Below are 27,880 nucleotides of genomic sequence, written 5' to 3' on the forward strand. Positions count from 1 at the left end.
GATAAATGATGTCGTTTTCTCCCACGCATTGACTTTGGCAATGTGACATTCAAAACACCGAAATCCTAACATATTTTCCTCTGAACAAAAGATTCGTCGTTCAAAATTATGTTAGTCGATATCATTTTCCCGAAAATAGCGTTGGTGTTGATTAAATCACTTGGAATTGTTTTTCGCGCCCCTGCCAATGAAAACAATCGGGTGAATGTTTTGAATTGGGGAGAGAAATGTTTACGACGTCTGAGTTGAAGATTTCAGAAACAAAATGGAAAAACATTTTATTTAGATCTACACTTCAGGCAGTGAGTAGCTTTTCATTAATAGCTGTAAACGAAAAAGTAAACAAGTAAAGTGTACAAATAAAGTTGGGAATGCATATAATGTAAAAAGTAATTCAAAAAATAAATCGTCTTCAAATATAAAGAGAAAAAGAGAGAGAAACATATCTAGGGAAGATTGGTTTTTGGGGAAAACAGGCTTTGTGATTTTTTTACTTCTCCTCACTTACACAAGAGATAATGACATGATATTTTTATATACACACAGAATCAACCAACATGGCATCGCGTCGTTGCTCTTTTCTGTATCGAACAATAAGAAGACAAAAACTGAAATTGGGGTTTACCCATCCTCTTTGACTAGTAAGACCAATTGAAGGTTGCTTTGTTACCCTTGATTCAAGTTTACGCAAGTTTCAGATTACATAACATCTTCAATTTCTTTAGTACTTCTTGTTGTTTTGCGCGATCAAGATTCATGAATTCCTACAGTAATATTTCAGCCACTTCTTTCCGAGCTTCAGTTTATACCTTGCGATTTTAGTACACATCTGAAGATGTGTCTAGAAAATATTCTCATGACTAATGCAGAAAGCTTCGACTTCAACCTACTACCTAGGCTGAAAAGTGATAGTCTTCCTGTATTCATCGCTTTTTCAGTTATTACTAACCTTCAAAAGAAAACTGTTGAAATTTCATGATATTCTACCCATAAGTTTGTGTATTATTGTGCTGCGAGTGATACTACTTTTGTTATTTTCAAAACAATGGATCCAAAATAATTTCGTAGTTTTAATTTTACTTTGCTTCTTGCTGGGAAAAATACCGTTAAAGCAAAGCAATGGCTTGGAATGCGTTTTAAGGACTCCGCTTCATCGGAAAGCATAAAATATCCACAAACCTGTTTTGAATAATCGAAAAGTGAAGTTGCATGTCTTAACTGACATTGTAAATATATCAAAAGAACTTGTTGGCTTTATATTACGTGAGCATTTGACTATAAGAAAGCTTTGTTCAAAGTGGGTACCACGCGAGCTCACTGTTGACCAAAAACAAGAACGTCGTGTTGATTCTGAGCAGTTTTTGGCCATGTTTAAACATAACAAACCGGAATTTCAACACTGACAATGGATGAGACATGGATCCATCACTTCGGTGGGTCGGTAGCCGGTCGGTTCGTCGTGGGTGCTTTATTCACTCACTCAAATTGACGGCCATGTTGGTGGTTGGTTCAAGCCCCAGGCTGAACGATCGATTTTCACTTGCTATCGTCCAACCCGTGTTAGGAATCACACGTTAAAACATAAGACCTCGTTAGTCCATAGATCGCTCAAGTTTCGACTTCTGAGGGCTATCGTTCGTAGGGGTGCGACAGCTGGTTATGGGAGAAAACAGATTCAAACAGTTTGACCTCCGGAATCAAAACGATTGTCATCTGAGTGGAGAGCAACTGATGAACCTCGTCCAAAGCGCCCAAAAGCACAAAAACCAGCTGTAAAGGTTATGGCCTCGGTATTTTGGGATGTGCGTGGTGTAATATCCATCAACTATTTTGAGAAGGGTTATACCATCAACAGTGAATATTAAATGGCATTATTGTAGCGTTTGAAGGTCGAAGTTGCAAAGAAAAGACAACGCACCGTGTTACAAGTCAATCAAAACAATGGCAATACTACATGAATTCAACTTCGAATAGACTTCCTAAGTCCTGACGTCACAAGTAGGCGGAGCTTAGCGAAATTTTCCAAACAAATCAATTTTACATGTGTAAACGCCATAAAAAATTATTTATATATTTATTGTATGTGCTTGCATTGCTAATAAGGACATTCGCGTACATTTTTGATTTGTTGTCAGTTAGTTGTTACATATTTTGAAAAAATTCCCCATAGGTAGGTAACGTTTTTAATGAAGAATTGTCATGTTTGTTGAGGTTATGTTATCTTTTCAATTGAAATATAATTACTTAACATCTATTGTTTCAGATATATATATGGCTTCAAAACATGTTTTAAAGCTATCCTCTATAAATGATTTACTCGACAATGATAATATAATCATGAAAAAGGCTGAAACTGCCTTGGAATCGAATCATGTGTAAAGTATGCAGTTTGATGCTAACTTGATGATGATAAGAGAAGCTCATGCAAGCATGAAAGATAAATTCTATCATATTGAGGTGAGTCGTATGTCATGTATAAGTTTTTCATTTTTACTGAACAGTATCTTTGTTGCAGATCACACTGAATAAATCTGTAGATATCATATCTGCAAATTGTGCTTGTCCTAAAGGAATAAAATGTCATCATATCGCCACATTAGCTCTTTTTGGACACTTCAGTATACTGTGACGGACAAGGAATATGATCCACTGTGGGCAGAAAACTTATTGCTGCTAGATGATTTTTATATAAAACAGTACCTCCCAAACTTACACACAATCTTACATCAGCTGAAACTTGACTCAGTATATGAAATTATACCCAGATAATCATGTTAAGATAAAGTGTATTCGATATATGTAAAATAGTATTGAATATAGTAACTGTTGGGGACAAGCTAAAAATAATGGAAACCATATCGATCAGCTGTAATAAATAGTATTTATTTTTTTATTGCCACTACTGTAAATAGTGGATAAAATTCAAAGAATTCAATCAGTAAAATCATATATTTATTCACCAAAGAATCAAAAGTATCTATATGTGGAAATGATACCATTTACAGATTCAGAATGGCAAGAGTCTCCGTTTCAGACATTTTTGAAGGCCCTGCTACTTCTGAACTTATATTGGTTGCTTCCACCCCAACCTCTCTTGCCTTGACGGTTCGTTTACTGAAAACAAAGTTATTGAATCCAAGAATAGTAATATCTTTTCTCATTCATGTGAACATTCCGTTTTTCTGGAGATTTAAAGTCGAACTTTCTCTCCACATTGAATTCAAATGAAGTCAGTCTATTTTTTTATCCATGTTAACAAAGTGACAACTGCAAACTAATGAATGGTTTGATGGCTCTCGATCTTGTCTCCTGCAAATTGATTTAACAATAAAATGCTTCATTTATGTATTAAGTATGGTGATCAGGTACCTTATGAGATCAATCCACTTTTTTCTCTCAGCTGGGTCTGCAGGAAACCCAAAAAATTTACAAATCCTTTGTTCACTGTAGTGTTCACAACCAGGAACGAAACACATAACCATGTTAACTGCAGTTCAGAAATCTGAAACAAAAAGAAATTAACATATAAAATGCTGTTTCAATACAAATTACTTGAAAATCTTCTTTATAAATTCTTAAACGTAAAATGAAAACTTAATAATCATAGAAACATTCAATACATAACCTAACAAATACCTACTTCAGAAGCTAATATAACTGAGAAATAGTTACTTACGGGTCGCTGTTTGATATAAGTAGGTAGAAAATGCTCCTACAAATGTGAAATTATAACTGTAAAGGCTTATTTGTGCCCCACAATTGTTAAACATTCGTTGAAAGAAGCTCTTATGACAATTTCAATGCATTTTTTAATTGTTTGGAAAAGTTCGCTAAGCTCCACCCACTCTTGACGTCACATTAGGTTGTCCATTGCTCCCACATCTACCGTATTCGCCAGATTTGACTCCCAGCGACTACTGGCTGTTCGCAGACCTCAAAGAAAAGGCTCACCGGTAATAAATTTCACTTGAATGAAGAGATTATTGCTGAAACTGCGGCCTATTTTGAAGTTAAAGATGAATCGTTTTACAAAAGTGGTATTGAAATACTATAGCAGCGCTGGAATGACTGTGTGACTCTTGACAGAAATTACGTAGATGAATAGAGCCAATTTTGAACAAAAAAACCTGTTTTCTTTTTTAGGGCCGGGACTTGTCAGCCCATCATGATCAGCATCAGCTAATCGATCGACGCACACACAATTTTGGTGGGTGGACCTATGATACAACACGAACATGTAACCGACACATTTACAACAATGACTAGAAAATATCGTCAGTATCAATCATTGGTCCTTCATGGCGTGGACCTATTCATCATCATCATTATTATTTCGGTAACACTATGAGACGTATTTTCATTATTTGATGTTACTCATTGAATGCTGATTGCGAATAATAACATATACGATAACGAACTATGACAAAGGTTCACTAAATATGATTAATATATTTTGGTAAAAGCTGACGCTTCGATATTTTGACTCACCATCTGATACGATGGATCATGTGTGATAACTCCATCGGATCCACTATGGACTCCTCTCCATACCAGTGATTCAAAGTATTGAACACCTTGCAAAAATCGTTCTAAGGGTGGAAATTATTCGAGAAATTGTCTGATTTAGCGCGTACGGAATTAAATTGAACAATTCAGCGAATATCTTTACAGGTACTGACAGTATAAGCAGTATAAGCCCTGAATCTATTTCGATAGCCTTTGAAGGAAAGCACATTTGTAATTCGTAGGGAGCAGAACCTGATTGATCTGACTTGGCACTAGGTCCTATACAAGAGGGTCGATGTAGATCTTCCCCAATATACCGTAGCGGTCGTAGTCGGTATTAAGCACAACTCCGGTCGTCAGTAGATAAAGAACAAGTTATAGTAGTTGTTCATGTCCAATGGATAACCCTTTTGACCACAGTGGATGAATCACCCTATAAACTTCAGTTAATATCCGATGCATAGGTATCGCCAATTTATTATTGGCGATACCACGAATCTTTATTTTCCAAGCTATCATTTCAAGGGATAAAGATACAGCAACTTGGGTACTTTATTAGGAATTAATAAAAACCACTTCTTACTCAAAAGGAATTGGGTTTCATTTCCACAAAGTCACAACCAGTTACAATCTCAAACTAGGACCTCAAAACATTCATCTATCCCAACGTACCTACACAGTAGGTTATGGTAAATTATTTCTCCGACTAATCCACGATGGATATTGACTTATATCCGATAGGATTCATATCTGCTAGGAATCACACGTCAAAAGGTAGGACTTCGTAAATTCTTACCTTGCACAAGTTTTGACGTTTGAGAGTTGTCGTTCGTAGGTGGGCGAAAGCTAGTTAACGCAAAAATAGATTGTTGTTCAACAGATATTTATGCAAGATACCTCACTGGAGTTAGTCTTTCAAATGCTTCTCGTTCATCCAGCAGCAGGATCACACTGAAATCAATCGAGTAAATTACGTTGGGAGAGATTCTATTTCGAAATATTCATTATCTTATGCATACATTTCTTCTTCGATAGAGTCTTCAGACTTATTTTGATTTCATTCTTGGTATATGAGATGTTTCTTTCCCCCTGTGGGGCATTAAGATGAAGTTGTTATTAGTTAACATAGTTTTCTCTTGGACGACGGTTTCATACATGCCGTTGAGCTGCGTTGAAGGCAATCGAGTCCCAGGATTTTATGTGGGCCTTTTGCTGAACGGGTTCCGACTCGGTGACAGAGTTGTGATCATCTCGTTCTAAATCGAGTTCATCAGTTGCTTGGGCAGCTGTGCTAATGATAAATGCTCCGATACGTGCTCTGTCATTATCGCGGACCATGCAGACAACGGGATTCGAACTTCCGATGTTTCAACAAATTCCATCTAGTACCATTCTGTCATATATACTCCAAACTCGAAAGTCCACGACCTTCTTGTCTGGGGAGGTACAACCGTAGATCGTATCATTTGGGATGTAAACTCTAATGGAGATGCATCATTTTCCAGGTCTTTACATCGAGTTGATTCAACTTCTTCCTAGACTCCTAGACCATCTCACTACTCCGAACTTGTAGAGTAAGATTGGAATGGAAATCATATTCGTATCAGCAATTTTGTTTTTCCTTGACAGTTCCGATGACCAGATCTGTCGCAGTTTGTGCTGATACTTGCTGCGGAGAAAGTTCTTCACTGCTGTTACTTCTTGTGAGTGGCGTTGTTCAACCACGAAGTAAGTATACGTGTCTCCGCCATGCAAATGGTGTAGGATGCTTCCATCTACGGGCTACACATCCTCTCCGTATTTCCGGTATGACCTTTTTTGAGATAGACGACACATTTTTCCATCTTGAATTTGATGCTGATTATCATTATTATTAGACAATTATTAGAAGTGAACATTTTCAACGGAAGTGAAATTAGAAATTTAAGTTTTTAATGACTTTTGGGGAAGTAATGATGAATCCTGTCAAGGAAGTTTGAAAATGAAATAAATGAAAAGAAAACTGCAAGTTGTATTTGATTTTTTCAATCCCAGCCATTTTTTGGTAAGCAAAATTATCAACTACGATAAACAGAGCATTTTCTAATACAAAAATCAATCAGAAATGTGAACACCTATATACACATATGGATTAAAAAACTTTTCATGATCTCATCTTCCATTATTTAGCAATTAATTATCGCCAATGATGCTTCGAATGAAAATATTAATGAAAAGAAAACCATTCCACTTCTAATCCTGGATAAATCAAACTCATTTCAATTTCCATCGCATTTCTTATCGATACTGATTTGTCACATGATTGTGATTATTCAAAGTAAATATTTTGACGATAATGAATTGATCAATATATTTACGTCTAGTCATTTGTTTTTCAAATATACCATTATAGTCTGCGCACGTTGGTCAAGGTCAGGCAATGGAATTTTAATTATTTGAATTGGTGTGTTTTGTTGCCTGTATCGTCTCTTCGCGATACCTAAACATTGAAAAAATAAACTTGGATTCCATATATATGAAAAATTATATATCGATTTCTCCTGTCCAAAGAGGATTTTTATCAACAAGAATTTGGAAGAGCAATGAGCTCCTTCCTGCACTGATTCTGTATAAGATTTTGATGAAATATTTTGAAGAAATACATCGAAACTTACTAGAATAGCCCAAATATATGATGATGATGTATTCAAAGGTTTCTTGAATTATTTGAATCCAACGTTAGAAAAAAAAAGTTCACATTCAACTTTTCTTCTCGATGTGATAAAAATCGAGCAATACTCTTGATACGAGTGTTTATCGAAAAAAACCTTTCACTAATAGATATCTCCACTACACATCTAATTATAACGCTAGTGTCAAAAAGGTATAGTCAGATGATTTTATGGTGAGTATAAGACAGTTTGCAATTGAGTTCGTAATCTGGAAGAGGAAATAACTATTATAAAAACGGTTTCGTAGGAAAACTCAACAACAACACACCTATACACAACTAATATCATATCTTACTCGTAGGTTTCCAGTTTGTCTGCAAAATGTATACGAATCGGTTAGGGATATGATGTAAGAACCACTTTTAGAAGTATCAACACATTGATATCTATTTTGACACAAACTAAACCTGATAATACGGTTGAAAAAATGAAAAATGTATTTATACTTATAAATGCGAAAGTCACTCACTTAACATTCACTAATTCATCTCTGTTTCTTGGTACTGGTGAGTCCTAGGAAGCTAAAATTTGGTGTACAGGTGCTTCTTAGGTCTTAGATACGTACTAAGAAAGGATATTCGAATATTCCAACTGGGACGCCCCCGTGGGGGTAAAAGGGGTGCGTTTACATATGAAAATTAACTTTTCATGACTGTTCGTCCGTACCGCTATATTCTCGGAGGCTGAAGTTTTTGATATAGGTTCTTTATATGTTGTTAATGTGCAATAAAGAAGCATTTTTGAATATTCCAACTGGGGCGTCCTCACTGGGGATGAAAGGGGCGCGTTTACATATGAAAATTAACTTTTCATCACTGTTTCTCCGTACCGCTATATTCTCGAAGACTGAAATTTTTAATTTCGGTTCTTTTTATGTTGTAGGTGTGCAATGTGGTAGGATTTTTGGATATTTCAACTGGGGTGCCCCCTCCTGAGGATAGAAGTGGCGCGTTTACATATAAAAATCACCTTTTCATCACTGTTTCTCCGTACCGCTATATTCTCGAAGGCTGAAATTTTTAATTTCGATTCTTTATATGTTTTAGATGTGCAATAAGAGAGGATTTTTGAATATTCCAACTGGGGTGCCTTCTCCTGGAAATAAAAGGGGCGCATTTACATATAAAAATCACCTTTTCATCACTGTTTCTCCGTACCGCTATATTCTCGAAGACTGAAATTTTTAATTTCGGTTCTTTATATGTTTTAGATGTGCAATAAGAGAGGATTTTCAAATATTCCAACAGGGGCGCCTCCTCCTGAAGATGAAAGGGGCGCGTTCACATATAAAAATTACTTTTTTATCATGGTTTCTCCGTACCGCTATATATTCTGTATCTGAAAATTTGTATGTAGGTTCGTTTTATGTTTTAGTTGTGCAATTCAAAAGTATTTTCAAATATTCCAACAGGGGCGCCAGCCGCGGGGAAAGAAGGCGCGTTCATACAATAAAGTTACGTTTTCATTACTGTTTCTTCAAATTCATATATTTTCGTAAGCTGAAATTTGGTGTGAAGGTTCGTTTTATAGTATAGATGTGCAATAAAATAGGATTTTTAAATATTCCAACTGAGGCACCACCTGCGGGGCTCGTCCATAAAAAAACTATCTTTTCATTGCTGTTTCTCCATGTCTTTAAATTTCTGGTGTTTGAATTTTTATTAAGTATCAGCATTGCACCCATGCAGAGCCACGACGGGGCGCTAGTTTACAATACACCTTGTTCTTGTAGAAAAAGTTACATAGGTGAAACCTCAAGACTCCTAGGTGTGAGAATACATGAACATAGTAAATAAGTAAAGAGAACAGATGACAGGATTAGGGTAGGGGAGCATATTTTAAAATCTGGTTGTCACGAAATACAATCAAGTGAAACAAGAATTGTCTCCAGGACATGTATTTCAAATAGCACTGTGGAGATAGATCGTACCTCGTTGTCATGAGGTTGAAAAGGACAATATGAGCCAAAACCGAATTATCAGAAAATATCCTGTGAATTTATGCACGCTTACTTCTGCACATGACATCTGGGCATTTCACTATTTTGACGTGTTTCAAAGAAAATACAGCTGTTCAAAATTGAGGCGAAAGTTTTCAAGAGTATTTTTTATTTTGAAAACGGACAAGGATTAGTTTCCGGAACGTCGACCAACTAAATAAAGTTAATATTTTATTTCATTTTTTTAGACTATTCAATTTGTAGTCAAAATTTATAAATACTACAAATTACTCACTAATTGAACTCTTCAATGGTTTATAACAAGCAGTAATTTTTCATTGTGAACTTTTCAGGTGGCTTTTTATTATACTTCAGCAGATTCTCCATTGATTCAACTTTGTATATTTTTCAGATTGTGAAAAGTTATACACAGAAGAAAACAGTGAGGAATTCAGTCATATACTGATATCACTGTAATTAAATTAGTATACAGAATCTGACATGCGTCTCACTTCTTTGAAACGAGTCTTAACATCTCGTCTTGTTTGGCCAACATGACTTCAACCTCAGTCCTTCGAACATATTTAATACATTATAAATTTTTTATATTCGATCATTTTGTCTTGTTATTGAACACCTCTTAAAGTTTTGAAAGATTTATCAATTCCCTCCATATTCTCTAAAACTTCATTTATTATGACCATGGTTAACTGATGCAATCAAAGCTATATGAAATCTGACAGAAAAATCAATCACATAGAGAGAGGTGGTCTAGTCTTGAGACTATTGTGGGATTTAATTATATGGATTTGTTAAATAAATGGAATGTGAATGAAATCAATGAATTCTTTTAAATGCTGTTCCCAAACTGACTCCAAATAATGACACGAAACATTTCTACGAGCTTTATATACTCAACTGTGTTGTTCTTTGTTGACTACTCTTAATGATAACCTTTTCTTTGCGATCTCATCATATAGTGGTTTGGACATCAAAGCTGTAGATTTATTCAAATGTTATCTAAGAGAAGACAAGCTGTAAAATAGCAAGAAATTGTATCAAGTTTTTTTATCTGTGAAACCGAAGTGCTCCAAGGCCTTATTCTCTTCTCTGTTTATACATCGAATTTTCCAGATATTTTCTTTTCACGTTTACAGCATTACTACGCTGACGATACTCAGTTATACATGTCTTTTTCCTTGGATGAACTGAACCCCTCGGTAACTGCTATTAATTATGACTCATATAATTTTCATACATTTTCAAATAATCATTGTCTACAACTAAATGCATCTAAGACTAATGCAATCATTTTTGGAAATAAAGTTGATTCACAGGTGTTCAAACAAGAATACTCCGCAAAGATTTTAATTAATGGCCATACTACACAATTCAGCGAAAGAGTAGAAAAATTGGGGGTGTGGTTTGATGAAAACTTGAGCTCTTCGAACCATATCAGTTATTGTTCACAAGAAGCTTATGCAGCTCTAACACTAATATTTCAATCTCGTCATGTCTTGGATGGATCGGTTAAAATCCTTCTATGTATGTATTCTACCATGTTTTATGTTAAACTTCTTAAGAAAAACTCTTCACTATATCTGTATAATAAAATAAAATACAGAACTGATGAACATATTGTATATGTATGTGTTAGCAATCACACGTTACAAGGTAAGACATCGGTAGTACTTAGCTGGACTTCTGAGGATTGTCGTTCGTAGAGGTACGATAGCTGGTTGACGGAAAAAAAAATTTTGAAAACATTCCCTTAACTTACGACATAGAAATACTATTACTATACCTCGCCACCATTCTGGATCACTTACCTCACGATTTCAGTAACTTATTACTACATAAACTAAAACGGGTTCTTTTTGACTATTATTTTTCTCAACAATAATACATTATGCGGATTGAAATATCTTTCCTTGGTCAACTGATCGCTAAACTTTCATTCTTTCTCTATTGATTTGATCAATTTATTGATTCATTATTCTATTTGCTGCCTTTGACTTTTTTTTGGGGTTAGATGAAAGAGCAGATGTATGTTAACTGTTGAATTATATTTCATATTGTACAATGCTCATAATTACATGCAAACTGAATCTCGACCTGACTGCATAAACAAAATGTGATTTATTTTTATTAATTGGTAATAAAGACATTTATTATTATTATCATTATTATAATTTCAGATAATAATGGTGTATATATATATATATATATATATATATATATATATATATATATATATATATATATATATATATATATATATATATATATATGTATATATATATATATACCACCAAAATGGCGGACTTCTTGAGATTCTGACTATTCTATTTATTGGTTATAAAAACTTATTGGAGTTTTTTCTCTAAATTGATATGTTGAAATCAAGTACTTGAATAGGAGAAAATATAAATTTTTTGTTGAATGTGGAGAAGCCCGGGATAATTTCAAAACGCTCTGTGAATGAAACTAACCGCTTGATCAAGTTGTACCTCATTAGACGTCCTTGTTTCTAATAGAGGAGTATATTTTTAAATATTTACACTGATCGTCATCGGACCTTGACTGGTTAACAAAACACTCTTTTTTCTGCGTACATTAATCAAATAGAGTACTTCTCGTGGGTGTGACGTTACATCATCGTCCATCTCTTTTCGAAGGTCTCCGTACATGTTAGTGTAATATTTTATGTCGCGTTTTGCACTGTTGAAATTCATTTATAAGCTCTAACGAGTTTTAAGATGAATTTAGGGAAAGGTCGCGATTTTGTAATGTGTTTCAGTGAAATACAAATATTTATATAAGGTGACCCAGACATGATTTTTATTTCCTTGGTTTATAAAATGAAGGTGCTGGCTTTTCTCGCTGCTTAAATCCACGTGAATAACAAAGTGTCTACATGTTTTTCGAATGGGTTTCATTTTCAATACATTTTTTTGAAAACAACTGATACCAATGCATTTTTTTCTAATGGCCTTTGTATTATAATTACCCTATAATCAAATCAAGATACAGTGTCAACCAATAAGCCTGGGAGATGATGAATTGGGAGATCTACGATTTCTGGTAACAGGTTTAAACCAGGACTGAAACCTTCAAAAATGGTAAAAAATGAAGAAAAAAAATAATAGGATGAAACTCGTTAGGAAAGGAAGGGAATATGATAAAAGTGAAAAAAAATACGGGCGATTTGAGTTCGGGAAGTGGGAGGGAGTGAGTTTTTAAGGGCAAAACATGGTTTATCTCGATTTCCGGCAGAACTACAAATTCTATGGAAAAAAGTTAAATGGCAAAGTTGTAGGTAATAAAAAGATCTACAACTTTTATTTTTAAAATTTTTTCACATAACCCCAAAATTCATATGAAAAATTTAAATAACCAAGTTTTTGTTTTTTTATCTTTATCAAAAAAAAATTTTTTTCTACGAACTTTCGTTGAAACTTACTTTTTCATGTACCAAATAGACTGTAAATTATTTGATTTAAAATATTTATTTTTCACCTTAATTTGACTCAATATCAAAAAAGCACCCTAATTTTCAATCAAAAATTGTCGCGTCAAAATATCAGCTTTTTGTAAAAAGCCGGTGTTGTGCTTTTTGTTCATTGAAGTATCTACTTTCCGATGTTGCGAAAAAATGTTGTAAATGTTCTCAGAAAATGCAAAAATTCGAAAAAAACTCGAATTCGAACATTTTTTAAAAATCATTACGTACAATTTTGAGCTATTTATTGAAATTCTCACTTCAATTACTCAAAAAAAAACGTAAGATTCCATGTCTATAATTACAATAATTACAATCAAATAGGTTAATAAAATTAATATTTAATAAGACATCTACAATATTTTGAGAAGGAAAAATGTAAAATCACAACTCTACGAATTATTTGTGAGTGTAAATAGACCAACGCATTCTAACGGCATAGTGCATGTCGTCGACGGTGGATTTTTACTGCACAAAGTAATTTGGCAGACAAAATGAAACGGTGGAAGAGATCATGAATAAATAATTGCGGTATGTAGAAAAACTATATGCAGCAAACAGCTATATTGTCTTTGATGGGTATCCTGAAAATAAATTATCAGTTACTGTCACAAAAGCACCAGCAGCTACTTCAACTAAAAGAGGAGAACGTAGCCGTAAAAAAACATCAGACAATATTCCAGAGTTTGATTATCAAAACTATACAAAAATACCATTTTTGCAAGAAAAATTTTCATCTAACTAGAGAAACATGGACAAAATAATAAAAACGTTATTGAAAAGATTACAGTCACAAGGGTTTTCCTGTAAATAAGTAGAAGAAGATGCTTATGCTGACATAATTGAGACCTCGACAGAAATTGCCAGAGATACTAATAAAACTGTCATTGAAGTAGGTCAAGATAATGATCTTTTGATCCTTTCAAATCAATTAAATTCAAATAATCATGACATGACATTATTTTTCACGTGTAATAGTTTCGAACATGAATCCTTCAAAAATATTGTTGCATTTCTGCATTGTTTTTCCGGTTGCGATACAACATTTGGATTTGCCGGAAAAAGAAAGAAAAGTATCGGAAATTCATTATTAAACGCTAAAAATTTGTCAAATTTGGCCAATGTTTTTCATAAGAAAGATGCAAGTAAAGAAGATATAAAAAAAAGGATTACAATTAATCAAATCTATTTATAAATTTGAAAATGAAAAAATAACACTAAATCAATTAATATATATTTCAAAAATATCAATTGGCAAATATTAAATCATTTTTCATTTTGGCAAACCTCCCACCCACAGAAGGAGCAGCAGACATTGTTACAGGGCATATTATCAGCTTCAAACTTGGTTGGGTAACGAACTGACAGCAACAAATTGGGGCTGGAAGCAACATCAACGTGGCAACGTGGCAAAAAATCGAATTCGAGTTTTTTTTTTATTTATTTTTTTTTCACACTAGTAGAAATTTCAACGAACAAAAAGCACACCGACTTTTTGAAAAAAGCTGATATTTTGACGCAGAATTTTCGATTGAAAATGGATGCTTTTCTGATATTAAGTTAAAATAAGGTGAAAAAATAAATATTTTAAATCAATCAGTTACAGTGTATTTGGGACATGAAAAGGTAAGATTTCACCAAATTTCTTGAACTTTTTTTTTTAAAAGAAAAATAAAAAATCAAAAACTTGGTTTTTGAATTTTTCACATAAATTTTGAGGTAATGTGGAAAAATTGTGAAAACAAAAGCTGTAGATCTTTCAATTACCTACAACTTTGCTATCAAGTTTTTTCCATAGAACTTGTAGTTTTGCCGAAAATCGAGATAAATAATTTTTTATGGAATATTGCGTAGCCTAAACAGAGTGACTTCATTTTCAATTTTCAAATAATCACATTGGTGTATTTCTCATCGATGATATTTTCTATTCTATGCAATTATAGAAATTATAGAAAAATTGGATATTAATTGGACACACTTACTATTTGGTGCTAGTTTTTTCACAATAATCAAACCATTTCCATGTTTTATGAATTATATAGGTTTATAGGATCGTTTTGAGGGAACATCGTTCAGTTCGAATAATAAAATTGATGGTCTCCATACCATTGAAGTCAGCCAATTATGAGATTGATAAAAATATAATAATAAACAGAATGTTTCATTTGGAAATTGAGAGTGAATTTCATTTCCGTAAAAAAAACATAAAATTATAAAAACACAAAATATTAATGGAACTAAACGTCATATTCATCAGTTGCAGAATATCCGAATTTGAAATTACTTTCAATTATCTGTTTATTCGATGCAGATTTTTTAAACAGATTCGATGTAAAACATATCATATGAAATTCAACGCAAACAAATGTAATATTAATCACAAGTAAAAGCCCTCACAATATACAAATGTTGGGTTGGCCATTTTTTTCTGGAGTAATTACGAGGTTGGCAGGTATAAACAGGTGATATATGATGGAATTGGCCGATACTTGATGAAAATACATAAATAACGTATTTAAAAAACACTTGATTGTGAGATTTTCACTAAACGATTTCATAAAAAGGTAACACGTGTTTCGCCATACAATGACTTCTTCGGGCGTGTCTTTACTAACTAATTCTATATGTTCAATACTCAATATACCTTATTCTACAATTTAAAGTACCTAAATTTCAAGTACCTGAGTTTTACCTAAGTTTGTAATGAATTAAATTACCTGTGCATATGTCCCAGTTTCCATATTTGAAAAAATATCTAGTGAAGGGGAGTTATTCAATTCTAATTGATCATTCAGTAAATTACCCAAATTCCTGAATCTATTGATTTCTAAATATTCTACAAGATGGAGTTTCAAACTCTTCTCTTCTAAATGTAACACATCGTATTCGTGATTGAACTCATGTCCTTCGGCTAAAAGGTGGTTGTTTCATCAAACTCAGCTCTCTCTGGAAATTACTCTCAGACAGTGGAATAGTCAATAATCTGTGAATGCAGCAACTTTATACCGAATATTCCGCCAAGTGAAACTATCGGACTGGTTGAGTGTCTCTTAGACAAAAACTACGTGAATCCACTGATAAAACAGGAAATTTCAGATTTACTTACTATTTGTTCATCTCAAAATTATTTCCACTTTGACAAAAAATTCTATTCATGCAGTGAAAATCTAATAATGGTGAACCATTTGAGTCCCTTGCTGGCTTAAATTTTCATGGATAACATAGAGTATGAAATCTATAATGATCAGTTAGCTAACAGTTTATTGTACTGGTACAGATACGTAGATGATATCTTAGTCTGTTTTTCCGGTACAGATAGGCAATCAGGGAAGTTCATTGAATATGTCAATTCCATCCTCCCGTCAATAAAATTTACCACTGAGAGGGAAGTAAATAATTCAATAAATTACCTCGACTTAACCAAAACGAAAAATAACAATAAACATGACTTTGCAATTTTCCACGAAACATCTAACACAGACATTATCATAAAATTCCTCCACACACCCTCACCAGCATAGAGTTGCTGCATTCAATAGTATGCTTTACAGATTATTGAATATTCCACTGTCTGAGAGTAATTTCCAGAGAGAGCTGAGTTTGATCAAACAAATCGCGATCAACAACGCTTATTAAGTAGATATTATAGACTCCATTCTTCAAAAAAAACAAAAGCAAGCCATTCGCCTGGTCTACCCAAATCACCCAAATCAAGATGCGATAACGTCAGTTATAGATAGATAGATAGACATATACTTTATTGTCCAAGAAAATGCAATCTTATTGACGAAGCTTGTTTAAAAATCAGATATATATATATATATATATATATATATATATATATATATATATATATGACCCTTCAAACTGTCAGTTTGAAGGGTGCCTAGAAGATGACAGTACTACCAACTGTCGAAAGCGCTCGCAGATAATTTATAGAAGATATAAAGCTTCAAATCCTTTTTGTAGAATTTAATATTGAAATACTCAAAATAATGGAAAATTTGTTGCATCAATATATATATATATATATATATATATATATATATATATATATATATATATATATATATATATATATATATATATATATATATATATATATATATATATATATATATATATATATATATATATATATATATTTATATTTATATATATATATATATATATATATATATATATACAAATAGACATTTTATCGAGTGTGCACCGCGCTGATGAGGCCATTAGCCAGAAACACGTGTCCGCGGTATATATATATATATATATATATATATATATATATATATATATATATATTTATATATATATATATATATATATATATATATATATATATATATATATATATATATATATATATATATATATATATATATATTAAAATGCTATTTTCGGAAAATGCTCGTCAAAAAATAATAAATCTGTGTACCATTGGAAGCAGAATTCAACGCCAAACAAAATGATGTGTCACTTGAACCCCGTTCCATTCAAAATTCTAAGGGTAACATCTACCCCTCCTAGGGGTTTCAAGAGTCTCCCTTGACAGTAAAATCGACCTGTTTTGTAGATTTGCCGATTCCTCATATTGTTTACTAGAAGAGAGGGAAGTTTTCGAATTGACACCCTGTATAATGGAGATAGAGTTTCGGGAGGTAGGACTTTATATTTGTAAATTCCCTCTCCTGTGAGGATCTCATTTTTAAATATATTATTTTTTTATAGATTTTGAAATATTTGCAAAAAAACCTAAATACTTTTTTTTACATCTTAATTCGTTTATAACTTTTGCAATTTTTTATATGCTATAAAACAGTTTTACATTTTTCTAGATGTCATTCTGAATCGAATAAGCCATCGCACATATATATCGCATATATATATATATATATATATATATATATATATATATATATATATATATATATATATATGCTATATATATATATATATATATATATATATATATGCTATATATATATATATATATATATATATATATATATATATATATATATATATATATATATATATATATATATATATATATATATATATATATATATATATATATTTATATATATATAGCAATATCTGGTTTGCTGGTTTGTTGAAGGAGATACACAAAAATGTTTCATACAAAAGTTTTAGGAGTTCATGAGAGCTATATTTTGATATAATTTTTGAATATACAGGGTGTTTGGTGTAGGTGCTACAGACCAAAATTCCATTTTTTAAAATATAACGCCCTGTATATCATTACATATTCAGATGCTACGTTGAATTCTGATATCATTTCATGTTTGGTTTTTGAAATTCGGTTACGGCGTTGTTGAGTTATTGCACGTTTCCTTAAATATAAAAATTCAAAAAAACTTATTTACTCGTACACGAATCCAGTCTATATCTTTTATTAAATTGAACTAGACTACTACTGAATACAAACCATTATTCTCACCTCTACGATACGATATCGATATCAGTTGAATATAATATTGAAATTCTTGAGAATGTGACTAACTTGAGGGTGAATTGCTTTATATTGCACAATTTCATCAAGTAGCTTATGCTTGTTGATGCCATAGTAACAAATGTTGTTGAATTGTATCTACTTGTCAGTTCGATTCAGTGATTCTTTGCAAAACAGTAACTGTGTTCTTTGTGCGAAAACTCCAGTATGCCTTTCGCGTTTAGTCCAAGTGATTGCATTGATATGTTATTAATTTTTGGGGAATGTCAGAAAAACTGCCGTCAAGCACAACGTCTATACCAAGAACGTTTTCCAGACAGACCCATTCCGTCACGAATGACTTTTTCGAGAGTTGTAGAAATATTGCCAACTGGGTCATTTCCTTCTACTATAAAGCATCGTCATCATACGAGATCTGTTAGAACTGAAGATTTAGAGATCAATGTGTTGGCTTATATTATTATTCATCCACATGTTTCTATCCGTACTCTTGCAGAAGAAGTCGGTGTGAGTAAATCTAATGTACAGAGAATTCTGAAAGAAAATAAATACCACCCATTCAAAATTCAGTTAGTACAAGGTTTGAAACCCACGGACTTTGAACGACGACTTGAATTCATTGCTTGTATTCAGGTAATATTACATGAAAGTCCTAACATATTCAGTCAAATTTTGTGGAGCGATGAATCGCGATTCCACAATAATGGAGTTGTGAATCGACATAACAGTCACTATTGGTCTCAAGAAAATCCCCACTGGGTCCGCGAAAGTAATTTTCAAACTACTTGGGGTATTAATGTATGGTGTGGATTGTTCAATGGCCGCATCATAGGACCTTACTTTTTCAATGAAAATCTCAATGGATTGCGATATTTACATTTTCTAGAAAATGATTTGATCCAGTTGATGGAAGATATTCCCATAGCAGAACGACAAGGAATTCGGTGGCAACAAGATGGTGCTCCTCCTCACAATTCACAGGTTGTTACTGAATATCTGGATAGAATGTACGCAAATAGATGGATTGGTAATAAGGGTCCAATTCGGTGGCCGGCTCGTTTCCCAGATTTATCACCGCTTGATTTTTTTCCTATGGGGTTATTTAAAAGATATTGTTTTTACTACTCCCCCTTTGAATGTGGATGATCTGAAAATGAAAATTCGACTAGCGTGCAGTGATATTACGCCTGATATTATAAGAGCGACTTGTACGAGAGAAGTGATTCGACGTTTCGAAGCCTGTATAATATCTAATGGGCATCACTTTGAACAATTTTTATGACTTATTTCTAGGTACCTACCATTCTTATGAAATGATTTATCAAGTTATATTATTTACATTGTTATTAATTAAAGATTTGTTTTCGAATACACCTCTTTCAATTTCGCAATTGTTTCATATTCAAAATGATTCCTGACTGAATTCCACAACTCAAAATTGAAACCATTACTTCGAACACCCAAAATTTTGACTAATTTTCATGTGATCTGATGCAGAGAGAATAATTGTATGAGATATTTTTTAAAATAATAGTCGTTCTCAAGACTTTACATTTTAAGCAATAACTCAACAACGCCGTAACCGAATTTCAAAAACCAAACATGAAATGATATCAGAATTTAACGTAGCATCTGAATATGTAATGATATACAGGGCGTTCTATTTTAAAAAATGGAATTTTGGTCTGTAGCACCTACACCAAACACCCTGTATATTTAAAAATTATATCAAAATATAGCTCTCATGAACTCCTAAAACTTTTGTATGAAACATTTTTGTGTATCTCCTTCAACAAACCAGATATTGCCTGTCACATAAAATGTGGGACACCCGGTATATATGATATATATATATATATTCTAATGATGCAACTAATTTTCCTTCATTTTCAGTATTTCAATATCAAATTTCACAAAAAGGATTTGAAGCTTCATATCTTCTATTAATTATCTGCGAGCGCTTTCGACAGTTGGTAGTACTGTCGTCTTCTAGGCACTCCTCAAACTGAACTTGTCATCCTGTCGTCTGCCTCTTTATACGGTCAGAGCGTCTCAACTCAGGATTAGAATAAATGTCCGCATGGACATTTGGGAAAACTTGAACATCCATAAATTTAACAGTCATAAATCACTTATCGAGGAACAAGTACAAATCAAAACACTACAAGACCTCACATTCAATATATTAAACAAAACCATACACATTCCTAGAGAAGATCTGATGCAAAGAAGAGTACCTGATGCAGTACAAATACAGGCAAATTTACATAAAGTACCTGAAATACCTGAGTTAAGACGCTCTGACCGTATAAAGAGGCAGACGACAGGATGACAAGTTCAGTTTGAGGAGTGCCTAGAAGATGACAGTACTACCAACTGTCGAAAGCGCTCGCAGATAATCAATAATAATTAATAATTAATTCAAATCTTTTTTGTAAAATTCAATAGAAGAGTAGTTTTTTTGGGGAGTCGGTCTGATTAGAATAAATATTACTCTTTTTAGCTGCCCGAGCTTTCGCTAATGTTTATTAGCTTTATCGGGGGCTGTGCTATGTGAGGATATTTAATTTGTAAATTTCAATTTCGAAAGAAGTCTTCAACATCAAAATGACAACTATTTGACATTATTCAATGTCAATGCAGCTAAAAAGAGTAATATTTATTCTAATCAGACCGAATCCCCAAAAAACTACTCTTTTATATATACATAAGATCGTAACACTATCAATTATATATATATATATATATATATATATATATATATATATATATATATATATATATATATATATATATATATATATATATATATATATATATATATATATATATATATATATATACATATATATATTATATAGGACATTTTTATATTTGAGTGAATCAACCAACAGTATTGCCAGTTTATTTGAGAAAGATGCGTAAACGTAGCTTACAGAACGATTACTAGTCTGAGTAAATTCAACTTCGGTATCGGATAGATCAGGAGTATGTAAGCTGTCTTGTGGCTCTCAGCCAAACAGGGAGATCATTTTTCCAAAGAATTAACGAGAACAGAAATAGTTTTGGGAATAGAAAGTTCAATTCCACATATGCAAACTAAATCTTCTAGAATGTTTGGAAATAAATAGATCCAGGAATTCAGGTAATTTACTGAATGATCAATTAGAATTGAATGACTCCCCTTTACTGAATATTTTTTAAATGTGGAAACTGGGACATGAGCTCAGGTAATTTAATTCATTAAAACTTGGGTAAAAATCAGGTACTTGAAATGTAGGTACTTCAAATTGTAGAATAAAGTATATTGAGCATTGAACATGTAGAATTAGTAAAGACCCGCCGGAAGAAGTCATTATATGAGGAAAAACGTGTTGCGTTTTTGTAAAATTGTTTAGTGAAAATATCACAGTAAAGTGTTTTTTGAATACGTTATATACAGGTGAGTCATCAATTTGTTTATTGATGAAATCTTATACCAAAATGAAAGCTGTTTTTTGTACAATTGTGTGCGGAAAATTTGACCTGAAGGAGCTTTGAAAATCGTTATAGAGGTAGAGATGTGCAACAAACAAGTCTGAACGAACTTTTCCATACGATAAAAGAGAACTCCATATTGCAGCTGTGCGCGGTGCGTCCTTCGGATGAAAGAGAGTGCGTAACCTATTTGTTCGTTTGAAAGGATAGTGGAAGACTAATAAATATTGATTCATTAAATTTGAGTAACTGGCGATCGACTTGAGAATGAACTCTATAATTTAAACATTTTGGTTCAGCGGCAGAAGTACTGATTTGCACTCGAAAGTAAATTTTTGTAATAAAATGTAAATCTTGTAATGTTACAGAAAATTGCAAAAAACCAATTTTGTTTGGCGTATTTTTTCAACAGAATCTCTTTAAAGAAATAATTAAAAGTTGAATAACTGAAAAATTACAGGTACACATTTTTTCAATCTTATTTAATAATTTTAATTGAAACAAATTTGGAATGTAATTCTTTTACTACCAATGAAATAGTGAAAATGCATTCACTATATAAGAATTCGGATGAATCATTTCATTATTCAATATATTATTTCCATAATAAGCTGCAGTGAAAGAGAGGACGAATCTCATCGGCGGTAGATGTCGAAGCTTGTTTCCGTAACTGACTTCCTCGGGGAGCCTCGTTAATCTTTGATATCTCCGAAGATTGAGTTGTCTGTCGATCCCATAGATGGCGTTTTCATGAGGAGAGATGTCGTCAACCTCACTAAATATATTTTTTTAAAAGAATACGTGAATTTTCCGTAAGATTTTCTTCAAGAGATTCCTTAGTCATGATGAAATATTAGCGGAATGATATAGAAACATAGAGAAAGAAATCCGAACTGGCAGGCCGTGGTTCAATAGAACCAGAAGTGTCAAACGTTTCTACTATTGCGGCATACATCATCAGTGGTATGTGCGTTGACTGCGAGAACGAGGGTTATACGTCTCAGTAACGAATGAATGAACATATATATTCTGGTGGATTCAAATTCAGAAAATTTTGCATCAGTCTTTATCCCGAAATTTAATTTATCTTCAAATAAAATGTATAGAAGCAGCGAGTGAATGAAGACATTTAGAAAGAAAAACGTGGTAATTGTTTGGTTTTTATCATCTTAAACACTATACAACATAAAACCTTGGCATTCCAATAAGAAGTATAAAAATAAATTACTGAAAAAATAACTTTTCAACGCGATTAAAATAAACAGTAACTGGCGCGAGTGATAATGCGCCCGACTTACGATCCAGAGATCATCGATTATGCTTAAGTTATATTGCTGAGGAGATTGCGATTAGCCATAATGCTCCTTAGCAGGCTCGGGTATTTATTGACATAACTCACCCAGAACACGAGGTTTCTTGGAAGATTCTCACATCTCTGATCACATCTCTCACATCTATGAAGATGGAGAAGCCAGAACCTTTCTTTCTAAAAATACATCCCTTTCAATTCAAGTAATTTTTAAAAATGCACTCCTCACAAAATATATCTTCCCATTCCTCTTCAGTATTCACCGTCATCTAATATAGGATTCGAAAAAGATTTGTTCTATTGACCTAAAAAGTTCAGATCATCCAATTCAGGCTAAAATAAGTTGGTAATCATCGACTATAGTGTTCGCCGTTGACAGTGATGGCATGGCCAACGTCGTTATCAAAGAAATATGGACGAATGAAGCCACCAGCCCAAAATCCACACTAATACAGTGACTTTATTGGGATGCATTGGATGCTTTTGAATCTTGTGTAGATTGGTATCGTTTCAAATTTGACAATTTTGTTCGTTCACGTACCCATTCATCCAGAAATGGGCCACATCGCTGAAGATGAATTTCCGATGAAAATGGGCTCCAGAGCCCATTCAGCGAACACAGTACATTGTTTATGGTCGTTTACCCTCAGTTCCTGGCTCAGTTACGACGCAAAATTCGCCAAATTGTAGTCTGCGAAAGGCCGAGTTCTTGTTAGCGACGAGAAATCGAACGCCTTGGTTTTTCCTGCACAATATCATAGACAACGGCGATATTTTCATCAAATCTTGCGTTTCGTTGATGTACGGGTGTTGGTCAATCATTTACCGAATCAGTGGACCACATTGCGAATAATCCTCTCGGTAGGACGATTATGGCTACCGTAAAATGGGCGAAGCGCGCGGTACGTTGCCCGAACAGAGCACCCATTTTGATAAAACATTGTTATTATCTGCATATGTTGTTGAATGCCATATACGTCCATGGTGATTTGGCAAAACAGACTGAATAAATGACAACTAATTTGAAAGTTGTAACTTCAACAAGATGGCCGTTATTAATTGTCAAAGTTCAAAAGTCCCTGTGGGAAACACCTATGTAAACCTGACTTGAGGATTCAAGACATTCTTCAATCACGTACGTGTGTCGTTTAATTCCGAACCTAAGTAAGTTCAGTACGCCTTGATAATGCAGGACCAGATCTACCACCTCTCTGCGAAGGGGGCACCATTAACATGAACAAGTAGGGTATACCTACACATTTTCTCATCTGATACAGATTAACAGTCTGGCCACGGGACACTCGCCGATGCGAATATTCGCGCGGTGCGAACAGCGAATCGTCTAGCGACTGAAACAAACGCATAGGAATGTACTTATGAAGCCACGCGCAACGTAATATACCCTCAGGTCAAACTACCAGAAATCAAGAAATGGGTAACTCTAACGGCCTGACCACGGGGATCGGCGGTGCGAACGTCGAAGCGGGAGGCGAGGCGACCATTCGCGCGACACCGTTTGCAGGCCACGGGCAGTCACGTTCGCCGCCGCGACCAATAGTTCGACAGCGAAATGTCTTTATCGAATTTATCTCGATATTGCTTGGAAAGCAATATCAAGACCTAATATTTGTAATAGATTGTGTAGTACATGATTTGTATAAGAATCGGGGTGCAGAAGAAGAATTCCACAAGAAGTACGAGAAATACAGATTATATCCAGAAATTTTTTTGAATATATCAGGATGAGTATTGAAACCTTCGATTATATTCTTATGAATATTCAACTAGAATTGGAGAAAAAAAATTATTGCAAATAGAATTTTAAGTGCCGCTGAAAAATTGTTTTTGACATTAAGGTATGTACTTACCTCTCTATACATATCCATCTATATTGATCTACATTACGTATTCATCTATATACCTACGTATAGATTTTTTTTTGAAAGATGCAACTAATTTTCCTTTATTTTCAGTATTTTAATATTAATGTAAGTCATAAAAAGGATTTGAAGCTTTATGAATTTTGTTTGATTATATGCGAGCGCTTTCGATAGCTGGTCGTACTATCATCATCTAGGCTCTACTCCTAGAGCCTAGAGCTTTTAATTGACGGTAGAATGAATAACGAATTTCTAACTTTTTAATCAGTCTTCCAAATAGATGGTCTAGCTAGTATTTCAGCAATGAAAGTCTCGGTGTTCATTTTTCGCGGTGAAAACAACTAAACTCCTTTGATCGCTGCACTATTCGCCGCGACTGCCGCTCTACTCCGTGGCTCGTGCCGCACTGATTCATGTATTTGTTTTACTCGCCCGTCGCACCGCAAGTCGCCCACGCTGTTCGCTTGGTACATTTCGCCGGTCGCCGTTGCGCGTGGCTTTATAAGTACATTCCGTACTTATAAAGCCGTTAGAGTTACCCATTTCTTGATTTCTGGTAGTTTGACCTGAGGGTATATTACGTTGCGCGTGGCTTCATAAGTACATTCCTATGCGTTTGTTTCAGTCGCTAGACGCTTCGCCGTTCGCACCGCGCGAATAATCGCATCGGCGAGTGTCCCATGGCCAAGCTGTTACGGCCTAGCCACGGGGATCGGCGGTGCGAACGTCGAAGCGGGGGGCGAGGAGACCATTAGCGCGGCACCGTTTGCAGGGCACGGGCAGTCACGTTCGCAGCCGCGACCAGAAGTCCGTTAGTGAAATATCTTTATCGAATTATCTCGATATTGCTTAGAAAGTAATAGTTTTTTGGTTCAAGACCTAATATTGGGAAGGGATTCTGGTGTACATGATTTGAGTAAGAATCAGGGTATAGATGGGGTATTCCAAAAGAAGTACGAGAAACACAGATTATATCCAGAAAAAAATTTTGAGTATGCCAGAATAAGTATTGAAACCTTCGATTATATTCTTAAGAATATTCGACCTGAATTGGAGAAAAAAGTAAATGCAAATAGAATTTTAAGTGCCGATGAAAAATGTTTTTTGACATTAAGGTATGTACTATACATATCCATCTATACTAATCTACATTACGTATTTATCTATATACCTATGTAAAGTGGTAATATTTAATAAGCTGATCATTTTTGGAGAATTACCTATAGAAACCATCAGTATGAACAACTTTTCCCAAGAAAGTAAAGGTCGCAAACTGATTTTTTTATTACTGAATTTATTTGGGAATATATTTGCCGAAAATATTATCAGGTAATTAAATGTTCAACAACTACTAACTTGTAATTGACGGTAGAATGAATAATGAATTTCTAACTTTTTAATCATTCTTTTTTTGTTTTTTTCAATTATTATTTCTTCCCACAATCTCTTCACTAAATGTTTGAATTTATACTGTGCTAGCTAGTATTTCCGCAATAAAAATCTCGGTGTTCATTTTTCGCGGCGAAAACAACTAAATTCGTTTGATCACTGCACTATTCGCCGCGACTGCCGCTCGACTTCGTGGCTCGCGCCGTACTGATTCATGTATTTGTTTTACTCGCCCGTCGCGCCGCAAGTCGCCCACGCGGTTCGCTTGGTACATTTCGCCGGTCGCTTCGCCGGTCGCCGTTGCGCGTGGCTTCATAAGTACATTGTTATGCGTTTGTTTCAGTCACTAGACGCTTCGCCGTTTGCACCGCGTAAATATTCGCATCAGCGAGTGTCCCGTGGCCAGGCTGTAACATATTTTGGAAAAAAACATAGATAATTGCGGGTTTCTTCAGAAAAAACAATGTGGAAGTGGCATTCAGACCACATGCCAGATTATCTGATTTCATTTTCAATCCCAAAGATGAGGTGGACTAGTTGGAGAAATCTGGAGTTTATAATCTTAAGTGTCCGGAGTGTAATAGTGTTTATGTGGGACAATGTGTTCGAAATTTCCAAAAACGATATTCCTTGGCATTCAACCACAAATTTCCGAATCTAAACGATACGGAAATTCACAAGCATAAACATTGCGGGTGCAACCTGTTAAATGATCAAATCGATTTAGTTTACTCACCGGTTTTCAAGTTGGCAAATCCGCATTGTAAACTGTAAATTTAGGTACTCAATCAAGCCAAGTACCTCTATTTTAGTACCTAAAGGGGTGGTATATAAGGGCTAATGTCATGAACCATTGTTAGTTTAAAGTTTAAGTTTGAAAATGTCCTTATAGGACGAAACTGCAATAACGTTAGTTACCAATAAAAGTGGTAAAAAACATAGAAAGTTTCAATTCTCTTCATTAATATGAAAAATGATCGTTCGAAAGGAAGACATTTACTAAAAAAGTCATACAAATTTTCCGGATTGGATAAAAAACTCACATTTCACATCAATCGCTTTAGGTGGGGTCTAGCAAAACCTGTACGTACTGAGCGTGTATTACAATAATTGGAAAGGTTAACTTTCAGTAACAACAAAAGCACAATTTCCTTCAACATTTTTCAACAATAGAAATGTTAGTTGCTGACGTATACTCCCAATTTGTCATCGCCTTATATAAAGCCTCAAATGACAAACGACGATAATGCAGTAAATAATTTAGCGACCTTGACCTTGAATTTTCATGGACTCGTCGCGTGTTCATTGTTAATCTATGTTTGTTTGTGCACGACTTTTACGTATTTGAATATGTTATGTACGAGGTTAGTAAAAATTAATATTTTGGAGAAACTGATAATGTTAATAACATTCAATTTTTTTTAAGAATAATTTCGGAATGATATTTTTTGCGAAGGCTGCTATTCAATACTGACTGACATAACTAAAATAAAAAATATTAGAAATGGTTTTATTTTGAGTAAGATATCTGATTTCATCCAGTATTTTCAGAAATTTAACTAATTAAGGCCAAATGAATAAGTTTCGTTGTATCAATGAACAAAGATTAGTTTATATTTATTGTTTGTTGGCAAGTGTGCCTTTGGGTTATAGTGCAGATATCAATTAAAACAAGCTATTCTTGAATGTTTTCA

At 33.8% G+C, this 27,880-nt stretch overlaps 2 long non-coding RNA genes across 3 annotated transcripts; one reads left to right on the forward strand and one right to left on the reverse strand.

Moving 5' to 3' along the window:
• Positions 1-6,506, forward strand: LOC141481194 (uncharacterized). Its single transcript, XR_012464804.1, has 3 exons — positions 1-302; positions 6,012-6,080; positions 6,136-6,506. It is a non-coding gene; the product is annotated as an uncharacterized lncRNA (long non-coding RNA).
• LOC111505950 (uncharacterized) lies at positions 2,931-27,374 on the reverse strand. 2 transcript variants are annotated; one of them, XR_002722199.2, is made up of 3 exons: positions 27,230-27,374; positions 3,370-3,502; positions 2,931-3,309 (listed from the first exon to the last, which is right to left on the reverse strand). It is a non-coding gene; the product is annotated as an uncharacterized lncRNA (long non-coding RNA). The 2 variants fall into 2 exon arrangements; XR_012464802.1 differs by lacking the exon at positions 27,230-27,374 and adding an exon at positions 25,055-25,210.
• Positions 27,375-27,880: the final 506 nt, after the last annotated feature.

This window comes from Leptinotarsa decemlineata, unplaced genomic scaffold, assembly GCF_025532065.1.
Source record: "Leptinotarsa decemlineata unplaced genomic scaffold, Ldec_3_MD MMD2_tig00000090_RagTag_RagTag, whole genome shotgun sequence".
Classification (NCBI taxonomy): domain Eukaryota; kingdom Metazoa; phylum Arthropoda; class Insecta; order Coleoptera; family Chrysomelidae; genus Leptinotarsa; species Leptinotarsa decemlineata.